This window comes from Vulpes vulpes, chromosome 15 (genome assembly GCF_048418805.1).
Source record: "Vulpes vulpes isolate BD-2025 chromosome 15, VulVul3, whole genome shotgun sequence".
Classification (NCBI taxonomy): domain Eukaryota; kingdom Metazoa; phylum Chordata; class Mammalia; order Carnivora; family Canidae; genus Vulpes; species Vulpes vulpes.
The window spans coordinates 75,638,856-75,659,126 of record NC_132794.1 but is presented as its reverse complement, the minus strand read 5'-3'; the positions used below and the strand labels follow the sequence as shown (position 1 = coordinate 75,659,126).

At 60.3% G+C, this 20,271-nt stretch overlaps 1 protein-coding gene across 15 annotated transcripts in view; it reads right to left on the bottom strand.

The window, feature by feature from the left end:
* LINGO1 (leucine rich repeat and Ig domain containing 1) overlaps positions 1 to 6,162 on the bottom strand; it is a 175,379-nt gene extending 169,217 nt beyond the window's left edge. For 3 of the 15 annotated variants that reach the window (XM_072739116.1, XM_072739126.1, XM_072739128.1), the window contains exon 1: positions 5,511 to 5,695. The gene's annotated coding sequence lies outside the window, so the exon portion shown is untranslated. Of the gene's footprint in view, positions 1 to 4,044; positions 4,297 to 5,320; positions 5,358 to 5,510; positions 5,696 to 5,904 lie in introns of those variants that run through there. The other 12 variants (XM_072739115.1, XM_072739129.1, XM_072739119.1 and 9 more) reach the window with 10 other exon arrangements.
* Positions 6,163 to 20,271: the final 14,109 nt, after the last annotated feature.

The window sequence follows — 20,271 nt, the reverse complement described above, 5'->3', positions numbered from 1 at the left end:
GGAGAGCCTGCGCCCTCCCTCCATCCCCAGAAGGCTGAGCCCTGCGGCCCGAGCGCGGTCCGGGCCTCTCCACTCCTCTCTACTCCGGCCTGGAGGGCGACGGAGGGATGCTGCCCCACGGGGTGGCACCCATGCCACCCCGGTTGCGACCAGCTGCTTGTCACCCTGAGGGCTGTCCCAGGATCTGCGACCAAGGCAGAGCCGGGTGGGGATCTTTAGAACTGCCAGGCTCGGTCCACACAGGCTTCGAAGACAGACCTCCTCGTCCCCAGCCTCTCCCCCCAGGTTTGGGAGGAATACCCGTGAGCAAGCGTCCTGGACCATGAGTCCAGAAACCGGGCAACTCACGGGCCGGCTCTAGAGAGTTCCTTGCCGGTGTCCTCATCTGCGGCAGGGCCGGGCTCTCGCCTACCATGCAGCCCCGCCGCGAGAGAACGCCTCTGAACGAGGGAAGGAGCACAGATACGGAAAACCACAAAGCGCATTTTGTTCTGGAAAATAATAATAAGGTTTCTCTCTACTTCAGGACTCACTTCCCTCTCCCAGCAGAGAACACACACGAACCAACGCTTGCTGAGATTCTTGGACACATCAGGCTAGAGCTGCTACACGTGTTCCTTCCAGGTACGCCAACGCCGCGCCTACGAGGTGGGTATCCTTCTCCCAGGGTACAGATGAGGAAACCGAGGCTCAGGAAAGTGAAGGGCCTTGCCTGAGCTCACCCAGTGTGGAAGCAGCTAAGCCAGGATTCAAACCCAGGTCCATGCCCAGGCCCTTTAACCACACCAGGCTGATTCCAGGGACCCATCTCCACATCAGATGCACTGTAGCACCCCACGACCTGAGGGCCGCAGGGCCGTCAGAGCTAGGTGGGGCATGCAGGGTGGCTGGCACAGCTGGCCTGGACTAATTGGATCAGCCCTGGGCACGAAGCCGCCTGTCTGACTGCCCTGGCAGATGGGTGCTAGGACTGGGCCATCTGCCAAGACCCAACGTGGACACTGAGGTTCCATTCTGGCCTCCCCTACCCTGACCCTGATGGCTGGCAGTGCCCACATAGATCCAGAAGGCCAGGATGGCAGCCGCTAACCCTCCTTCAGCGGCTGGCGCCTCCCCTATGTGGCCATATGGCCCCATATGCTCCCTGACAGCTGGACTGCCGAACCAACTGCCTGAGGACGTCTTCTGCAGAGGCCTCGAGGCCGTGGCCACGCCACCCACCCCTGCCCGGCAGGCCACAGGCCCAGCCGGGAAAACCCCAAGCCGGAACGCCCTGTCCCCAACCTGATCTGCCACCTCATTCAAGTCGCCCCCCCACTCCCTGGGCCTCAAACTCTTCCTCTGTCAGACAGCAGTGTGACCAGCCCTCGACCCTGTCTCTTGGTAGCCCACTTCAAAGGTCACAGACTTCCATCCAAACTCACCTCAGGTCTCCGGGGAGACACACTTACTCATTTTACAGACATAGAAACAGAGGTCCAGGGTACCTCAGAGACCTGGTCAAGCGCACACAGTGGGAGGGCCAGTACTAGGGGCTGAGTCCTGGACACCTGACACCTCCCTATGCCCTGTGACATACTCGAGGCCTTGCCCAACCCTGGAAGGATGGCCAAATCTCTCCATCTTCTTGGGGTAGGAAGCCAGGCCCCGCCCCTCGGCCATCCTCAGAAGATGCACTGGGGCCTGTCCCCGCTGCTGCCCTCACAACCAGCCAGATTCCCACAGCAGGTGGCCTCAGGACCGCCTCCCTGCCTCTGGCTCTCTCGGGCCAACCCCTCCCACAGCCACCAGAGGGAGCGGTTTAAATCACCAACCTCCAGCACTTCAACCCTGCAACCCCCAATATGGAATCAGCTCTCACTCCTCAGTTGGGCAGTCAGGATCCTCCTGTCTCATGCCAACCTGCTCCATGCGTGCTGCGCCCCTGCACGAACTACTGCATTGCAAACACGTTCCACCCAGGCCTGGTGCTTCCCGCCACGGCGCCATGCTAGGACTGTGCCATCTGCCTGGAAAGCCCTCGCTGGTTCATGTTCTCCATTCATTCGTGTAGTCAACGTATTTACTGAGCTTCTACCAAGTGCCAGAAACATCCGAACAGGTCAAAATGCACCAGCCTCCCAATCCACCTGCGATAACCAGCCGCCAACCCCTCCCGTGTACCTCTGCGGCTGCCCAGCCCACTCGGTCTCATACCCAGGGGTGGGGGTGGGGGTGGGGATACCTGAGTCCCCTTTCAGAGCCCAACCAGGGAAGGACCCAGACTTGTCATCAGAATCCCCAGTGCTCAGTCTGGGCCTCAAACCAGGAAATGCCCCTAAACGTGGAGTGAGCCCCCACTGCAGGATTCTAGGCAATGGTTCAGTCCTAGAACGGTTCAAGGAATAAGCCCGGGACATGGTTCTCAAGAGCAGACGTCTGCACCCCAGAAGCCTGTGGAGGAGACTCTGGGTGGCCAGAGCGGCTCCCAGTTCCCCCAAAAGGAGGCTTGAGTGGTCAGGGGATTCTCCCCCACAAATCACCCCAAGGCTCAGCCCACCCAACGACTTATCACTGAATTTATTAGAATATAATATCTTTCTAATGTAAAACATCCCAATGGCAGGGACAGGGACTGGCTGGACAGCAAAAGGAGGGGCCACACTGGACAGGAGGTTTGAGGGGGAGCGGCTCTTCCTGGAACAGGCAGCGACTAGGGGCTGGAAGCACCTGGCTGGGATTCACACCCCTGATAGCACAGACCACGGGCCAAAGGAGTACCCTGCTCTCTCCGTCCCCCTGGCCTGCAACCCCCAAATGGTGGGCTTAGCCTGCAGGAATCCTTTGGTGGGAAGGGGGCCAGAAGAACCAGGGTGGGGCCTCAGGCGAGCCTGAATGGCAGGAGTGGGACCAAGTGGGCACCTGGCCATGCTCCAGCCACCTGGGTGTCAGCCGGAGCATCAGTGGACACACAGGAAGGCAAAAGTCCAGAGCTCAGGGAGCCATATGGGGATGGAGAGGGAGAGAGAGAAACAAAAGAAACAATGGGAAAGAAAGGCCACTGAGCGAAAGCAGGGCAGAAGGGGACTGGGAGAGGCAGGGCGAGGCTCTCTGAGCATGAAACCAGCAAAGAGGCTGAAGGGTCCAATGGCACCCCGACCCCAGAAGGAGCTCTGGTCACTCCTGGGCAACAGCTCTCCCCGCCAACGTGGCCCTGGGAATGAGTCCCGGCTGCCATCAGGTCGGGGGGGGGGCGGGGTGTCACAGAAGCCTGAGTGGGGCTGAGAGCTACTCTAGCTTCCTGGACCTAAGGTGGGCCAGCTGGGAAGGAAGTGGTCCCAAGAGCCACCAGACTCCATTCCCCCCAGTGCACATTTACACCTCTGTGGGGGACCCCATTTCCCTGAGAGTGAGCTCCCTGGCCCGCCTGGGGCTCTAGGACGGAGATCTCTAAAGGTCAGGAAGGATTCCAGGGCCCACGCAGGAAGGCAATGCCAGGGCCTAGCCTAGGGTGCCGGGGTGGGGGTGGGGGTGGGGGTACCCCTCCGACCCCCAGAACGATACCGACATCCCAGTGCTGAGCTCCACAGAAGCCAGGTTTGCAAACCAGCAAGCAGAGCCCAGGAAGACCCCGGCCCCAAATCCAGGAAGCAAAGGTTAAGGAAGCCGGGATCAAGAGGCGCCGGAAGTCAAGGCAGGGAGAACGAGGCCAAGAGTGGCTGTGCCCATGTTCCTGCCCACCCGGGAGGGCGCTGGTCACAGGCGGCAGGACAGCTGCCCCAGGAGACTCCCAGCGGCAGGCAGCCGGAGCCCTGCTGCCTGCGTGCCCTCGCAGACCCTGTCCACCGCACCAAGACCCAGGGCTAAAGGGTGCCTTCCTGGCACCAGGGGCTACCCTGACCCTAGAGTCCTCCTCACTCCATCTCGGCCCAAAACCCTCCTCTGTGAAATGGAGCGGAAATGTGCCCACGGGCCTTGCATTCTTGCAAGGGGCTGATGGATTCCAGGGGGATGAGCAAGCAAGGGCAAGGCTTAAGCCTGAAAGCTGGTCAAACAAAATCTTACCATCCCCCCCGAAAGCCGGGTAGGTCCTAGTCCAGCATCACACCCGACCCGCTGACACGCAGGCTGAGGACTCGGCTTCTGACCCCCACCGGCTCCCACGCTGAGCCCCGGGGCGGGGGGGGGGGGGGGGGGGGGAGCACAGAGCAAGGGCGGCTGGGGAACCCGGCTGCTCTGGCCCAGAAACCCAAGCTGGAAGGATGGATTCAAGGGGCAATCAGGGAAGACTTCCCAAGGGAGGAAGAACCTGCCCTGGAAGCAAGGAGCGTTTGTAGAGGGGCAGTCCTGGCCTCCGGGGTGGGGGCCTCCGGTCCACCCTCTCCGGGACACCGTGCAGGGCCGGTCTTGCGCAGGGGTAGGGCTGCCATGTGGGGAGGGGGCCTAGGAAGTCCCTTGCTGCGGCCAGCACCGGCCGGGAGGGGCAGGAGCGTGGGGGGGGGGCTCCAACGTGGAAGGGGCGGGGGCACGGTGGGGGCACAGCCGCGCTACCCTGGAGAGCGCGCGGGGGCACGTCTGCAAGCAAAGCGGGCATGGGACGGGGTCGGGGATGGGGCCAGGGCCAGGGATGGGGACGGGGATGGGGGACGGGGCTGGGGCCGGGAACGGATATGGGGATGGGGACGGTGACGGGGACGAGGACGAGGACGGGGATGGGGGCGAGGACGAGGACGGGGATGGGAACGGGGCCGGGGCCGGGGCCGGGGATGGGAACGGGGACCGGGACGAGGCCGGGGCCGGGGATGGGGATGGGAACGGGGACGGGGACGGGGACGGGGCCGGGGCCGGGGATGGGAACGGGGACGGGGCCGGGGCCGGGGCCGGGGATGGGAACGGGGACGGGGACGGGGACGGGGACGGGGACGCCTCCCCAGGGGCCGAGACGGGCCAGGTCCAGCGACCCCCCCCGCGCGGTCCCACCCGTCCGGCCGCCGGTCCCCGCAGCAGCAGGCGCGGGCGCACACGGCCAGGCGGGCACGTCTCCGCGCTCCCCGCCCCAAGCCCCGCGCCCTCAGCCCCGCTGCACAGACGACCTTGCGGCCCCGCCCGACCCCGCCGGAGTCACCGGAGCCCGGGAGCCGGCGGAGCGCGGCCGCGGCGGAGGGGGGCGCCCCGGGCCCTCGCTGCGGGCGCTGTCCCCCCGGGCGCGCGGCCGGAGCCCGGCCCTGGGCCGCCCTCCCTCCACTCCCTCCCCTCCCCTCCCCCCGCCCCGAGCGGCTCCGAGTCGCGGGGCCGGCGGGGCCGGCGGGGCGGCGCGGCGGGCGGGAGCGCGGTCACGCACCCGGGGAGCGGGCGCCCCTCCGTCCCCGCGCGCCCCCGCCCGCGCGCCCCCCGCGCCCCACCCCCACCGCGGCCCGCGGCTCCCGCCCAATCAGAGGCCGCGCACGCGGCGCCGCCGCCGGGCACCCCCCGCGCCCCGGCCTGCGCCCCCGCGGCCCCCGCCCGCCGCCGCCCGGCCCGGCCGCTCTCACCGTCCGGGGCGCGCACCGGGCGCGCCGCTCCGCTCCGGGCCCGCATGCCCCGGCTCCGGCTCCGGCTCCCGCTCCCGCTCCGGCTCGGGGTCCGCTCCGCAGGGCTCGGCTCCGCGGCGGCGGCGAGGCGGGAGGGCGTGCGCGCGTGTCCGTGCGCGCGCCGCGTGTGCGTGGGGCGGGAGGGCCCGGCTCCCGGCTCCCCGCGCCCGGCTCCGGCGCCCCTGCGCGCCCCCGCGCGCCCCCGCGCCCCGCGCCGCCTCCCGCGCCGCCCAGCCCGGAGCGCGCCGCCCCCGCCCCCGCCCCCGGGCACCCGCACCCGCCCCCCGCGCCCCCCGCGCCCCCCGCGCCCGCGCGCCCCGGCCCGCCTCTCCCCAGCCTCCGGCCCTCCGCGCACCTGCTCCGCGCCGCGTCCTCCGCCTCCCCGCCGTCCGTCCGTCTGCCCGTCGCCGCCCCCGCCGCCCCTCGCATCCCCGCAGGACCCGGGGCGCCGCCCGCCGCCCGCCGCCCGCCGCCCGCCGCCCAGCCCGGGTCCGGGCCCGGGTCCGGGAGCTCCGCGGGCCGCTGGGGCTCCGGGCTCCGGCCTGGCGGCGGCTGAGCATCGCGCCCGGGCTTAAAGGGACAGCGGCCCGGGAGCACCCGCCCCGCCCGGCCGCAGGTGGGACCCCGGGAGGGCGGGGCGGGCCCTGCTGAGGACACCTGCCGCGCGGAGGGCGGGGTGGAGGACGGCGACCCCTCCCGCGCTGTGACCTTGGACAAACCCTGCCTCCCTCCGGGCCTCCGGGTACCCTCCCCTGGAAGGACGTCGGCTCACTTGTCTCCGAGACCGAGGCCGACACCGGGTCGGATCCACCCAGAGGGAGTCCCCAGGCCGCGGGGGCACGCAGGCACCCCGAGTCCCGCCCACTCTGAGGCTACACTCCTGGGCCCCCCTGCACCGTCACCCCCTCACCAGGCCTGGGCCGCCCCCCTCCTTCTCTGATCTTTCTCTCCTCCCTGGGAACCAAGGCAAAGTTGAGAGGTACGAGGGCGCAGAGGGACCCCACAGATGCCCGGAGCTCCTTCACAGCCAAGACCTCCTTGGAGCCTCCTTTCCCCCCCCCCCCCCCCCCCCCCCCCGGGAAGTGAAGTTTTAGGTCACCCCTAGGGCTCCCTGGGCAGGCCTGCAGCATGAGCCTTTCATCTTCTGTGTCCCCCACACCTACTTCCACCCCACACGGTCGCTCACCCTCCTTCCTCCACAGAGGGATAAGTTTTGTCCATTTGCTTACTAAGTACCTATCCTGTGCCGCATCCTATTATGCACCAGGTACTGAGAACACAGGTGGTTTCCACACATGCCCCCCCTTAAAACAAAAAATGAAACAATAGGGGACGCTTGGGGGGCTCAGCAGTTGCAGGTCAGCCTTTTGCCCAGGGGGTGATCCTGGGTCCCGGGATCAAGTCCTGCCTCAGGCTCCCTGTAGGGAGCCTGCTTCTCCCTCTGCCTGGGTCTCTCTCTCTCTGTATCTCTCATGAATGAATAAATAAAAATAAATATTTAAAAAAATGAAAGAACAGGCGGTATAATGGAGCTTTTAGGGATGGAGGAAGTCCAGGAAAGCTTCTGGAGGAGGCGACATTGAAGGCAGTTATTGAAGGACGGCGAGGAGTTGGCCGGGGAGAAAGCTACCGAAAGGGCAGCCCAGGCCAGGAGAAGAGCACTTGTAAAGACACCATAGTGGAGGACGAGGACGGGTGGTGACACGGCGCAGGAGAAGCCGGCAGAGCCTTGATTGAGGAGCTTTGACTTTCTCTGGGCCTCGGCAGGGCTGCCACTTCGCCACCCTAGGCCAAGGGCTCCCAGATCAGGAGCTTTGGAAGCTCTCCTCCTAGACCCGCCCCCAGCCCCTGCACCCAGGGCCGCCGCCAGATGCAGCACAGCCTCCCCCTGCTGACCGGAGCTGGAAGTCGGAGCCCGGGCTTCTGTGCGGCCGTGATGGGAGTCCGGGGAGGGCCAGATCTGGGCACCCACCCACCCAGGTGCCCTGCAAAGACCCCATACCAGGCACACCCAGTGCCTCTTCCAGCCTCGGTGTCCTCCTCTGTACAATGGGCCACCAAAGAGGCTGGTGAAGAATTTGTTAAGAATGATGCACACAGAAACACCTGGGTGGCACAGTCCGATGAGGGGTCTACTCTGGGTTTCACCTCACATCGTGATCTCAGGGTCGTGAGATCCATGTCGGCTCCCTGCTCAGTGAAGACTCTGCTTAAGACTCTCCCCTCTTCTCCTCCTCCTCTTTCTCCTCTTCTTCCTCTCTCTCCCTCTCAAGTAAATAAATAAATCTTGGGGGAAAAAAAAAAGTTGGGTTCCTGAGTGGCTCAGTTAAGCACCTGACTCTTGGTTTGGGCTCAGGTCATGATCACGCAGCCTCGTGTCAGGCTCTGCGACACGAGGTCAGGCTCTGCGACACGTGTCAGCTTGAGATTCTCTCTCCCTTTCTCTTGCTCTGTCAAACAAATAAACAAAATCTGGAAGAAGAAGAAGGAGGAGGAGGAGGAGGAGGAGAGGAGAAGGAGAAGAGGAAGAAGAGGAAGAAGAAGAGGAGGAGGAGGAGGAAGGAGGAGGAGGAGGAAGGAGGAGGAGGAAGGAGGAGGAGGAGAAGAATGCACGGGAACGACCCAGCACACAGTAGGTGTTCAGCGAGTGTCTTTCTTCCCCAACCTGAGCTTGGCTTCACGGCCTGGCCCAAAGGCCCGTGCCATCTTCCCATCCCCTCCTTTCCCGACCTTTTCTCTTCTGCCTTCGCCCCAGACTTCCTGGGGCCTCAGGGGAGATGAGCTCACGGCTGTTGCCTGCTCCGGCTCCGCACACCTCCTGAGGAGTCTTCCCAGGGCCTCCAGGTGGCCCCCAGGGGGGCCAGAGACAAACAGCCTTTCCCCAGAGGGCCTGACATCCAAGCAGAGCAACAATTCCAGTCCGTTTCTCCCCCTTCACTGTTCTGGGAGCCACGCGGCCTTTGCGTCTCCGCCCCCAGCCCTGCTGTGCAACGTCAGAGAAGCAGCATGCCCTCTCTGAGCCTCGACTTCCTCCTTAAGTAGGGGGCAAGCACGTGAGCCCCAGAGGGGCAACTAAACGTAACCGTAAGTCACTTGTTTTCCCTCAGCAGCCCCAGGCCTCAGCCCTCTATCCGAGAGTTTTACCCAGAGGCAGGCAGGTACAGAGGTCCCTTTGGGACCCCCTTGGATCCTGCCCTGTGCACGTGGCCAGGACCTGTTGCCACCTCCGGCTCCCAGCAGGCTTCGCAGAGAGGCACGGCACAAATAATGAACAGACCCACTCGGAGGAATCAGTGTCCCCACCAGCGCAGCAGCGACTGGGGGCAGGGGCCAGAGGCGCGGGAGGCCAGCGTGGGCAGCCCATGAAGGAGCTGCTGCACCGAACCCCCTGCATCGGGCTGCCTCCTGCCCTGAGGGCTGGGTCCGTGCCCTTGCCCAGGGCCCCTCCTCTGCTCTCCTCAGCTATCTCCGTAGGCCGGCGGGGGAGACCTTGGCAGTGTCCCAGACCCCATCGCCAAGCCAGATCCGGCCGGGGCTGAGTGACCCGCATGGAGTCCCCGGAGGCCGTGGGCATTTCCAGGTTGCCCCTCAGCCAAGCCCAGCGGCCTGAGTCAGGCTGAAAATAGAGAGGGTCACCAAAGATTCAGGGAACTGCCCCCGCCTCCGCCAGGCTATTTCTCCTTGCATCTCACATCCCCACCTCCCCACCTCCAGCCTTTGCCCACAGATGCCTACATACCGCTTGGCTGACACAACCCATCCACCTCTCAAGTCCTTCTGCCCCTAAACAGCCTTCCTCAATGGCCCCCTACCCACCCCAACCTCTCCTCCTCTTGGCTCTTAACTGGCCACATGTCGGGAGTCTTCATTCACAAGTTCGTCCTCACACTGATCCTGGCGTCATCATTCCCATTTCGGAGACGAGAAAACCAAGGTCCGATGTGAAGTTCCAGGATTTTAAGTGAGAGCTGTTGTCCTTCATTCTTTCCACAAACATTTCTTTTAAATATTTTATTTGTTTATTCATGAGAGATGCAGAGAGAGGCAGAGACACAGGCAGAGGGAGAAGCAGGCTCCACGCGGGGAGCCCGATGTGGCACTCGATCCCGGGACCCCAGGATCACTCCCTGAGCCGAAGGCAGGTGCTCAACCACTGAGCCACCCTGGTGTCCCTCCGCAAACATCTATCGAGGACTTCCTCGCTGCCGGGTGCTGTGCCAGGTTCTGGGAATACATCCCAGAGCAGTTAGAGTCTCGAGGAAGAAAGAGAATTCAAACCACCATGCAAAGAGATGTGGAATCCCGCCTCAGCCAGTGCTCTGAAGAGTTGTGGGGCTAGTAGGTGGAGGCCCAGGCTGGGCTTGGGAGTCAGGAAAAGGCAGGATGTGGCATTTGACCTAGCACCAGAAGGTTGGATAGACATTAATTTTTAGGAGTAGAGGCTCCAGAAAGAGGGAATAGCATGTGCAAAGGCCCTGCAGTGAGAGGAAGGAGAAAAAGCCCATGTGGTCAGAGCGTGAGAAGAGGGAATTGGAGATGGGACTGCAGGTGTCATGGGGCCGGGACAGCAGGTTCTGGTGGGCCCCATCGGGAGTTGGGAGTTTAGCCTGGTGGCTCTGGGCTGGCCCTGGAGATTTCAAGCAGAGGACGGTGTCCCACAGCTCCTCCAACTGCCTCCCAGCCCATCACTCAGCAGCCTGCACCTACGGACCATTTCTAACCCCTTTTGCTGATGCCCAGCCCCCAGCACATGGTAGGGCATACCGGGGACCCAGACCTGACAGCCAGCTGGCAGCATGGTGGGGGGGACAGGAGACCTCAGCTCAGCTGCCACTCAGATCTAGCCAAATAACTGGGCAATACCTGCCCCGCTTTATCCTCCATAACTGTACAGCGGCGACTGGGCTGCTCCTCTCTACCATCTCTGGTTGGTTCTGGTCACACACACCCTGCCACAAGGGGATGGAAAAAAGATAAAACAGCCAATTGATACCCCCCCCCCCCCCACCACCGAGAGCCAGATTCTAATTCCTGGAGGCCTGGGGCCTAGGGTCCAATTCAGCTCTTACAGGCCAACAGTGACTCCCAGACATGTGGTGGGGGGAGTGGGTGAGGGACTAAGCGGGGGGGGGGGGGGGGGGGGGGAGAGGGAAGCCCCTTAGATACTCCATTTGGGAAGGGTTGGGAAGATGAGCTCAGGACCGGAGGAGGCAGAAGCACGGGACCAACAGCAGGCCCCAGGCTGAACTGGATCCTTGGGCCTTTGGTTCTCCCATCTGAGGAAGGGTATACTTCTCTACCCCTCCTAGTCCCCGGGTAGGAGAGAGGAGAAAGGAAGCTGGAGGCCACAGCTCTTCGGTCGGGGGCCCTGACCCCTTGTCAAGCATACCGCTGGGAACCTGACATCAGCACCGTTGGCGGAAACAGACACACACAGCAGGACGGGGGAGGTTGGGGGTCTGGGCGGAGAGATGGGATTGGAGTCGCAGTTTGGGAGGCCAGTGGGGTAGGGGGGGTATGGGGGCCTGGGGCGTTGTGAAGCTATGGCAGGAGGAGGGGAGCAGACCCACTCTTCAGCTCCCACTCACAGAGGGCGTACTCTGTGCCAGGCCCACCGGCCCTGTCCTCGGGACCCTCCCAGGCTGCGCGCAGACAGGCACTGAACAGCCACATGCACAGAGTAAGGCCCAGGCTCCAAGTTCTGGAGTGGGCACTGGTTGGCATGGGGGTTTAGAGGCTGGCGCGGTCATAGAACTGAAAGTCCAGAGCCCCTAGAGCCTGGCCTTGAACCTCAGAGGTGAGTGGGGAGCCCTGCATTCACCCAGGCTGGCGTCAGCCTGACCTGGCTCTCCCCAGATGGTGGAGGGATGGCTGCCCTTGAAGGAGCATAGGAATCCACGGCGGGGGGGTGGGGGGGAGGAATGTGGGGGTGGGGTGGAAGGGCACAACTGGGGCCGGGTCACCTCTGATTCCCTGGCCCCTGCCACACCCACCAGCCCAGGCCTGGCCACTGCCGGGGTCCGGGGAATATATGTTGGCTACATGGATGGTGGTCAAATGCAGAGCGGGAGGGAGGCGGGGGTGCAGAAAAGTGAGAGAGCACCCACACTGTGGAGGGGGGGTGCGCTGCTGGGAGGTGGGAGGATGGGGGTCAGGTCTGGTCACCAAGGTCCTTGGATGTCATGGGAGGACTTTGAAGGGCTTTAAGGGGAGGCAGGTGATCAGATCCGAATTCGTGGATACTCTCTCCAGGAGGTTGGGCTGGAGGGGGTGACACTGAAGGCGGAAGCCTGGAGCGGAGGCTGTGGGGTCGCCCCAGTGAGAAGGTGCAGGTGCGGTGCAGGTGCGGTGGAGCAGTCCAAGGGGTAGACCTTAATGAATTCGAGAGACCAGGCTTGGTGAGCATCTGGAGGTGAAGGCAAGGGAAGCGGGGAGTCCCCAAGGCCTTTTCAGCAGAATAACGGCGGCTTAACTGTGAGCAGACTCCTGCCAGGCTCAGAGCCCTGCTCCAGGGAACCCCCTCGCCAACCTCCCTCCACAGTCTGCGGGGTATGGAGGGCAGCACAGGGCCCTGCCCAGACCCCCGGCAGGCTGGACCCCTCCTCCCTGCTGCTGGGCAAGCAGAGGTCAGGAGGCCACAGGTGACTGCCTTCCCCTCGGCTGAAGCGAGAGGTCCTCCCCCGAGGCTGGCCCTTCCGTGGGCAGCTGTATCCAAGAGCCGGTCAGAGGGGGGCAGGGGCGGGGGGAGGCCTGACCCTCTCGCCCCAATGCAGGCTGACCTCGCAGACAGCTCAGGCCCAGGGATGCCCAGGGATCTACGCCGTGAAGGTGTCGCGGTCTGTTGTGCTCCCCTCACTGCCTCCCCACCACGGCGCTGATCCCCATGAACCACTTGCACGCTCATCTCCCTCCACACACTGGTAGTAGCATCCTTATGTTACCCAGGTGGAAGTTGAGGCTCGGGGATGCTAAGTGACTCGGCCACCGTGGCACAGTGGTGAGTGGCAATCAGGACGGGGCTGGGGAATGAAGGAGATCCGGCCCCAGGGAAGGCTGGTCCGACCACAGGCCAGTGTAAGAACTGGGGGGCCTTTCTCCATCAGCCTCTCTCTCCCCATTCCACGTATGGGGAAACCAAGATCAGAGAAGGGACCGGACACCCGGACTCAACATGTCAGTTGACAGTGGCCCCCCGAGTATTCCCTAGGGTTCTGCTTCCTCCGACGGAGTGACCCTGTCTTCTGCTGGCCCCCTCTTTCCAAACCCAGCCCTGGGGCTCAGGCTCTAGGACCCAGTTGGACTGACCCCTACCCGATTTCCCAAGGTGGGAATGAGGTGCCTGAGCTCCTAGTTGCAGGGGCCTCTGAGCTGCCCAGAGCTGGCCTGGAGTCGGCTCAACCGGACCAGGCGGGCAGACAGGCATCCGACTGGCACAGCAGAGCAAACAGACGGGAAGGAAATCAATTTCAGTGTTTGATTAATTTTAATTTTTAATTTGCACGGCAAGCAATGCACCCCATTTGACACTGCATACTCCCTGCGAGCTGCTGGCACTCCCCGGTGCTGCCACCACTGCAGCTCGCTGTGCCCGGTGCCCTGCCCTCCTGTTAGGCGACGTCTGCTCCAAGGTTGGGGGCACTAATGGGCTTCTGGGTGTGGTGACCGACCAGTTAGGCACCCGAGGAGGGTTCCACGTGTACCTTAGCTGGAAGGTGCTACGTAGTCACCCACGCCACCTGCACCCAAGGGCAACCCTGTACCTAGAGCCAGGTCTGTCTTAAATCCAGGAGTCCCAGCTCTTGTGTTCTGTGAATTCAAGGGTCAGAGCTCTGTTGTCTCTTCGCGTATCTGGAATTTGACCCCACACACGTGGGCTGGGGGAAATGGGTCTGAAATGAGAGAGACTAAGTCCATCGCATTGTCTGGCTTTTGGACATCCCCTCCCCCTGCCCTGAGCAGGCCTCATGCCCTGAGAGCATCATTCTCTGGGGTATATTGATAACAGAGACCGTGGAGTAAAGCTCACCTGGTCGGAATCTTGACTCTTCCATTAGCTGTGTGACTTTGGGTAAGTCATGTCGCTGAACGTGGCCTTCAAGGACCCTTCTGACTGTGCTTCTGTCCTGTTCCCCTTCAGACCTCACCCTCTCTTGGCATCTATAGAACATGACATTCAGGGGCCTCCTCCAGGAAGCCCTCCCCGATTAAGCCTTCTTTTCTACCCCCCCCCCCTACTATTCCCAGCTGCTGGCCCTGCCCTGAGCCTGAGCCCTCTCTGCCCCCTCTTTGGCCCCAAGTACCTCAGCTGTGCCCTGCACCTTCTGTCTGGGGTGGTGCGCTAGAGAGAACGTGGCCCTTGATCCAGATAGCCCTGGTTCAAATCCAAGCTCACCTCCACGCTGGCTGCTTGGGGCCATCCCTTAAATACCCCAAGTCCAATAGATCCCAAACTGAACTCATGATCCCTCCCTAAAGCCACTATTGCCTCTTTTTCTTCCCTTCCTCAATAAACAACACCCTGATCAGCCAATTGCTCAAGCCAGAGAGCCAAGAATCACTGAGACTCCTCCCTCTGCTTCATTGCCTGCATCCTATTCTACCCCAGGTCCTCCATCCCCAGCCTCCACTACATATCCTCTGATAGAGCAGGCAAGGGGGGAGAGGGATTCTCTGTAGTATTTACTCCACTCCGTGACAGGGCTGGGTGAGCCTTCAGAGAACAGCCGGTCCTACCCTCCCGTTTTACAGATGAAGACACTGAGGCCCAAAGAGGAGCAAAGGCCTGCCCTGGGCCCGATGGTGGGCTGCCCATAGCAGAGCCACACAGAGAAGCCAGGGCTCCTCTGTGGCCAGGTGGGTGTCTCAGAGAGGTCATGGTCAAGGCCAGGCCCTGTGACAGTGATGGAAGGGAACCTGAAGCCCTGGAAGTCCTGGCCCACTTGCCCCACAGCCCGGTCCCAGAGAAGCTGCAGGGGAGGAGTGAAGGGCTGGGGCTGTGTTCAAATTCCCAGGCATAATGAATAATCCATTAGTGAGAGTTCATGACAACCAGACATCACTTTGTGATGACTCCATGGCCAGGCCCCTGGACATCCTGCGTGGACATGCCACAAGACCAAAAGGGAAGGAGCCTTAGCCATGACTGGAGTCAGTGGCCAGTCTGAGTCCCCCTCCTCACCCAACTCGCAGGGCCTGAAATGCCACCATTGTGCCTAGCTCCACTGCAAGGTAATGCGTTCCTGACCCTTAGAAGAGCTGGTACAGGGGTGGGAAGGAGGGCATGAGAAGGGCTCATCTCAGTTAGGGGCGCTGGAGAGGAGCGCAGGGTGCACAGGGCTTTTATTGAGCACATTCTTCCTGCTGGGCACGGTGCAAAGTACTTTACAAATGTCCTCCCTGTGTCTTTGAGGCCCCTTCCGTGTGACCCAAGCATCACTGAACCCCCCTCCAGGGCTCAGTTTCCTTGCCTGCAAAATAAAATTAGTAATAAGAGCCACCTCTAGAAGCAGTTGGGTGGTTAAATAAGGAAAGATGTGTAAAGTGCTTCCTACATTGCTAAACACAAAGTAGATGCTAATTAAAAGCTAATTATAAGTGAGACGACTCATGTGCTAAGACCTAGAACCCTTCCAGTTCACACTTGTCAAATCTTAGCTGTTTATAGAATAAATGTTTCATCACTTGCTACTAGAATGGGGCAGAGCCAGAAGTGGAGAGTGGTGTCTGCCCAGAGCTATGGGATAAGAGTCGTCTAGAAATCCAGGGCATTTCGGTGAAGGCAAAGCCTAGGGAAGGGGTGAGTCTCCAAGAAATGGGCCACCAGGGGCCAGCACCCTCTCTTATCCTTTCAAGTCCTCTCTCTGAGGTTTGGGCCTGAATGAGCTGCCTCCAGAGATTCCCCCACACCCTCTGGAATGGAGCAAGCCAGGAAGTCGAGGAGAAGGGGTGAGAACCTCATCCATCAGGAGAGAGGAGGGAGCGGCAGAGGCCCAAAATGAAACAGAGACATTAGGAAGACAGCATGCGACAGCCGCCGCCACGCAGCCCTGACAGCACATGAGCTCGGCCTTCGCCTGCGTGTTCTTATGTCATCCCCTGCACAACCATGCCAAGGGATCATCATCGCCAGACACAGATGAGTCTCTCACATGCTAATAATGACCAAGGTCATTGCCTGTAAGCCCCAGAGGCAAGATTTGAGCCTGGGTCCTGCTGGCTCCTCAAAACCATGCTTGGAACCACCATGAAAAAGGAGCAGGGAGGGAGCTGGTGCCAGAATCCAGCTCCAGCTCAGGGTTCCAGAATCCCTGATTCAGTGCCAAATCCATGCTTCCTCAGACACTCCAACAGCTTACAAGCCCATGAAACATTTGCCTCTTCCAAGTCTGGCCCTACAAGCAAGCTGGGGGGTGCCAGGGCACCTGGGCGGCTCAGTCAGCTAAGCATCTGCCTTTGACTCAGGTCAAAGGAGTCCTGGGATCGAGTCCTGCATGAGGCTCCCTGCTCAGCAGAGAGTCTGCTCTCTATCCCCCCTTCCCATCCCTCCCCACTGTGCTCCCTCCCTCTCTCTCTCTCTCTCTCAAATAAGTAAAATCTTCAAAAAAAAAAAAAAAAAAGATGGCAGTACCATGAGAAGAATCTGGTCAAAGATTGTGTCAAATAAATAAGTTAATTAATTAATTAATATCTCTTTTTTAAAAAGAGAGAGCTGGGGCAGAAATGCCTAGATTTAAAAATAATAACAACCAACTGGACTCATTACGTGAAGAAGATTCCTTTTAGTGCTTTGTATATTATGTTTAATTCTCACAGCACCCTAAGACGTAGGTGTTTATCATACCCGTTTTATGGATAAGGAAACTGAAGAATAGAGAAGTTAAGCAATGTGCCCAAATCTGCACAGCCTGGGAGAGGCAGAGCCAAGACTCAGTTTCCAACAGGGAGGCTGCAGAGGCCGTGACTGTGACCATTCACTGCATTGTCCATCCAAACAACCGACTGCTGCCCCCAAGGCCAGAGCCAGCCAGGATGGTGCTGGGGGTAGGATCTGACTTACAACATCCCTGTTTGCACACACTTCTCAGAGTGCAGAAAGTGGCACCTGCGTCTTTGCAGACTCCGCACAGAGAAGCGTGCCGGACTGCCCCTACTTTTGCTTCTGTTCCAGAGGACACAGTCCCTGACAGGCCACATGGAAACATGAGGCCACTGACTTACGAAATGACTTGGGTAAGCCATGTCCCCGGGGCCTAGGCCCAGGTCCCACGCATGCGATGACTTCCCGGGATGAACCTGTCTTGAACTGTGCCCACCTCGGCCACCCACCTCGGGAGTTCAGGGCACTCTCCAGGGTCCTGAAGTACCTCTCCTGCCTTCGGACAGGATGTCGGCAGACCCCACAGGGCACTTGGTTCTCTGAACACGTTCTTTAAAACCAGACAGATGCGTCAACATTTTAGACATGGACCATTACCATAAACACACATGAGGAGCTATGCCTTAGATTCACCACCATCACCACCAAAGAGAATCCTTCTGTGAAGTTCACGAATTAATGCACCTCTCCATCTCGCCTGTTGGTGGCTCCGTTCCCATCTGAATTTTTATGTAAAGGTGGTGCTTCATGAGGTGGCCTGGTCTACTGCCCTGGAATTGGGGTGATGGTGGCAGGAGGAATGCAGCCCAGGTGCTCAGGAAATGTCACCAGCTGCCATTATCACTACCATTATCGTCATCTTCCCTGGGCAGCCCCCGTCCTGCGGGACCCAGATGTGAAAGCTCATCCAGGGAGAAGGCAGTGGTCTCCACTGCTGTGCTTGAAAGACGGCCAGAGGACAGCCTTAAGGAGAGGAGGAGAGAGGCCCTCCTTTCAAAGGCTATTCAGCTCCTCTCTCTCCTGAAGTGCCCCTGTTGGAGGACCTGGAAGAGCCCCGCCCTGCCTATGCTTTCAAGTTAAAAACTGGGTAGTGTCTTTCTCAGTCTTCACACCCACCATTCCCAACTCTTGATGGGGCAACCTCGTGAGTTAACTCCAGGCCCAATTGATTATGGGGCCATCTGTTCCCTCAACACCTTCCTTCCCTGGGGCCCCCACACTCTACATCTCAGTTCAAAACCAGGCAGCCAGATTCTAGTGATTGAAGAAGGCAGGGACCCTCCCCATTCAAGGAAGGGGCCCAGCCCATGGAGAAAGAACTGTGCCCCCCTACAAGAGTAGAAGATGGGGAAAGAGAAAGAGCTATGCCTTACCTTTTGCTCCCCCCTCCCACATTATCCCAGTTATCCCAGGCTGGAAAGGGCAAGGTCCCAAAGCAGAGGTCCCTTACTCTTGTCAGCACATCCAGACCCAGCCAGCCACAGGACACTGTTAGTCGGTCTCCACTGTGCTCAACTGTGCAGGCTTCCCTGCTAGGCCTGGGAACATTCAGCTCCCCCTTTCAGCAAACACCCATTAAGTCCTTACTGTGTGCCTGACCTGTGTCAGGAAGTCCGCTTACACTTAATCCCAGTTGAGCCTTACGACAGTCTGTGGAAGTAGGTATTTTACAGGCGAGGAAACTGAGCCCAGAGAGGTCAGGTTATTTCCCCAAGGTCACACAGCTGAGAAGGGGTGGATCAGGAACTCCCTCTTCCAGCCTGATGAGAGCAGCTCTCCTAGCCCTGCCCCAAATGGTTGATTGCACAGAACCGGCCACAACACAAACCTTTGCCTGAGCACAAGGGACCCTCACGGAGGTATTAAGGAGAAAAGAAAGGTCTGGCCCGGCTTACACCTGCTCTGGAAGAAACTGCCCAGCTGGCTCCCTGGGGTTTGGAAGGATAGGCCGTGTGGGCAATGGTCAAGGCGATGGAGGAGGAAAAGCAGTCACACCCAAGACTCCATTCCATCCTTGCTCCCTGCCTAGTAGGAAATCAGGTTCCCAGAGCACAGTTGGGGCGAAGGGGTGGGGAGCAGAGAACGGGTGTGCACCAAGGGGTCCAGGAGGCAATGCGCCCTCCTCCCCCACCTGATCACAGGCCACTCACTTGTCTGGGCCACTGGGAAGACCCCTTCTGAAATGCCAACCTTTCCTCAAGGGGCCAGGGGTTACCTCACCCAGGGGTCAGGTAATGAGAAATGAGCCTGTTGATTTTGCAAGAGAAGCCAAAAGCCAGCCTTTGCTCAGAAACTGCCCCTTATCAAAATGTTAGCCACTAGTTCGATTTTTTCCAAAGTACTTCTTGGGCCAAACATTCACCACCTCTGGCTTATGCCCTTAGATGCTCCCATTGACCAAGGCCCCAGTGGGCACCAATGTAGCAGTTCACAAGCCACAGAGACCCTGCCCATCTCCCCTCATCTGAGCCTCAGGGACTGGAGTCCCTTTTTACAGAGGTAGAAACTGAAGCTTGCAGAGGACAGAGCCCTTGGTGGAGCTGGACCCTCGCGCCAGGCCAGGCTTCCTCCTGCCACCCCAGGCAAGTGAAATGACTCCTCGATGTAGCCCAGGAACACATACAGGCTGTTGGATCAGGAAAAACCTGGGCTCTGCCCAGATGGGCCCAGCCTGAGCATAGAGGGGGGCACCAGGCTGCCCAGAGGAACAGGCCCAAGAGCCTGGGCCCGAGGGCATGCTGGTCTTATTCACCCCCTATCCTCTCCGGGCCCTCTTAAGTGACATTCTATGTGATGGAAAACACACAGGGCCCAGAAGAAGTAAAACTGGGTGGCATGTGGGCCGCCAGCCACCCTGGCAATGAGAACATATGATGGATTGAGTTGGATTTTCTCCATTTAGAGGTGATGCTGGCTCTGCTGTATGTTAGTCTCATCAATATTTTCATCAAGAAGTCACTGCATTGGATACTGTGGGGACTGGCTGGGGACAGGGCTCAGGGACCCGAGGCTACAGGGAGCTGGATCCCAGGACCAAGACTCCAGGTTTGTCATGGGAAGACTGCAGGGAGGTAAGAAAACCCCCAAGTCCAGGACAAGGAGGCACCAACCGGTATCCCTTCTTGGCATGGAACACCCATGCTCATGTGTGCTCGAGGAGTGTGCACAGAAGCACCAGCATGTGCACACATGGTGTGTACACAGGCAGACAGACATGCATACTCTCTCATACACATCCCCAGGCCTTTGCTCACAGTGACCCCACCCAGGACACCCTCTCCTTCTCTCTGAAGTCCCCGTGTCATTTTGAGGGTCCCCTGCTTTCCCAGCCTCTGGAGCCAGAGAGGAGCATCTGGACCATTACTCAGGCCTGAGTGTAATACAGATTCCCAGCCCTGGGCATGAGCCCTGAACGTGCGCAAGAGAGAAGACAGGGTGGGCCCCAGGGACCGGGACAGTGCCAGGACCAGCAGAGGGGCAGGAAGACATCCCAAAGCTTCCGGGGTGGGAGTGCTGCAGACTGAGGAGAGCACCCATCCCGCAAAGCTGGGTCTGAAGGGCCCTCCCTCGGCAACTCCCCTCGGAAGTTCTCCAGAGCTGCACCGGGCAAGGCGCTCTGTCCTCCTGAGCTCCGGCGGCCCTGATTGCAGAGCCCGCTGGACACGCGCCCAGGAAGTCTTAAATCCATCTTCCCACAGCCCCCGACCTCCTGGAGCAGCTCCAGAGCCAGGATTAGACTTTTAAACCCCAAGCCTTTGGAGGTGGGAGGAGCCTCCAGCTCCTAGCAACGGAGAAACCAGATTGAGTGTGATTGGCCAGCTCCGGCTCAGAGGAAGAAACCGGGGA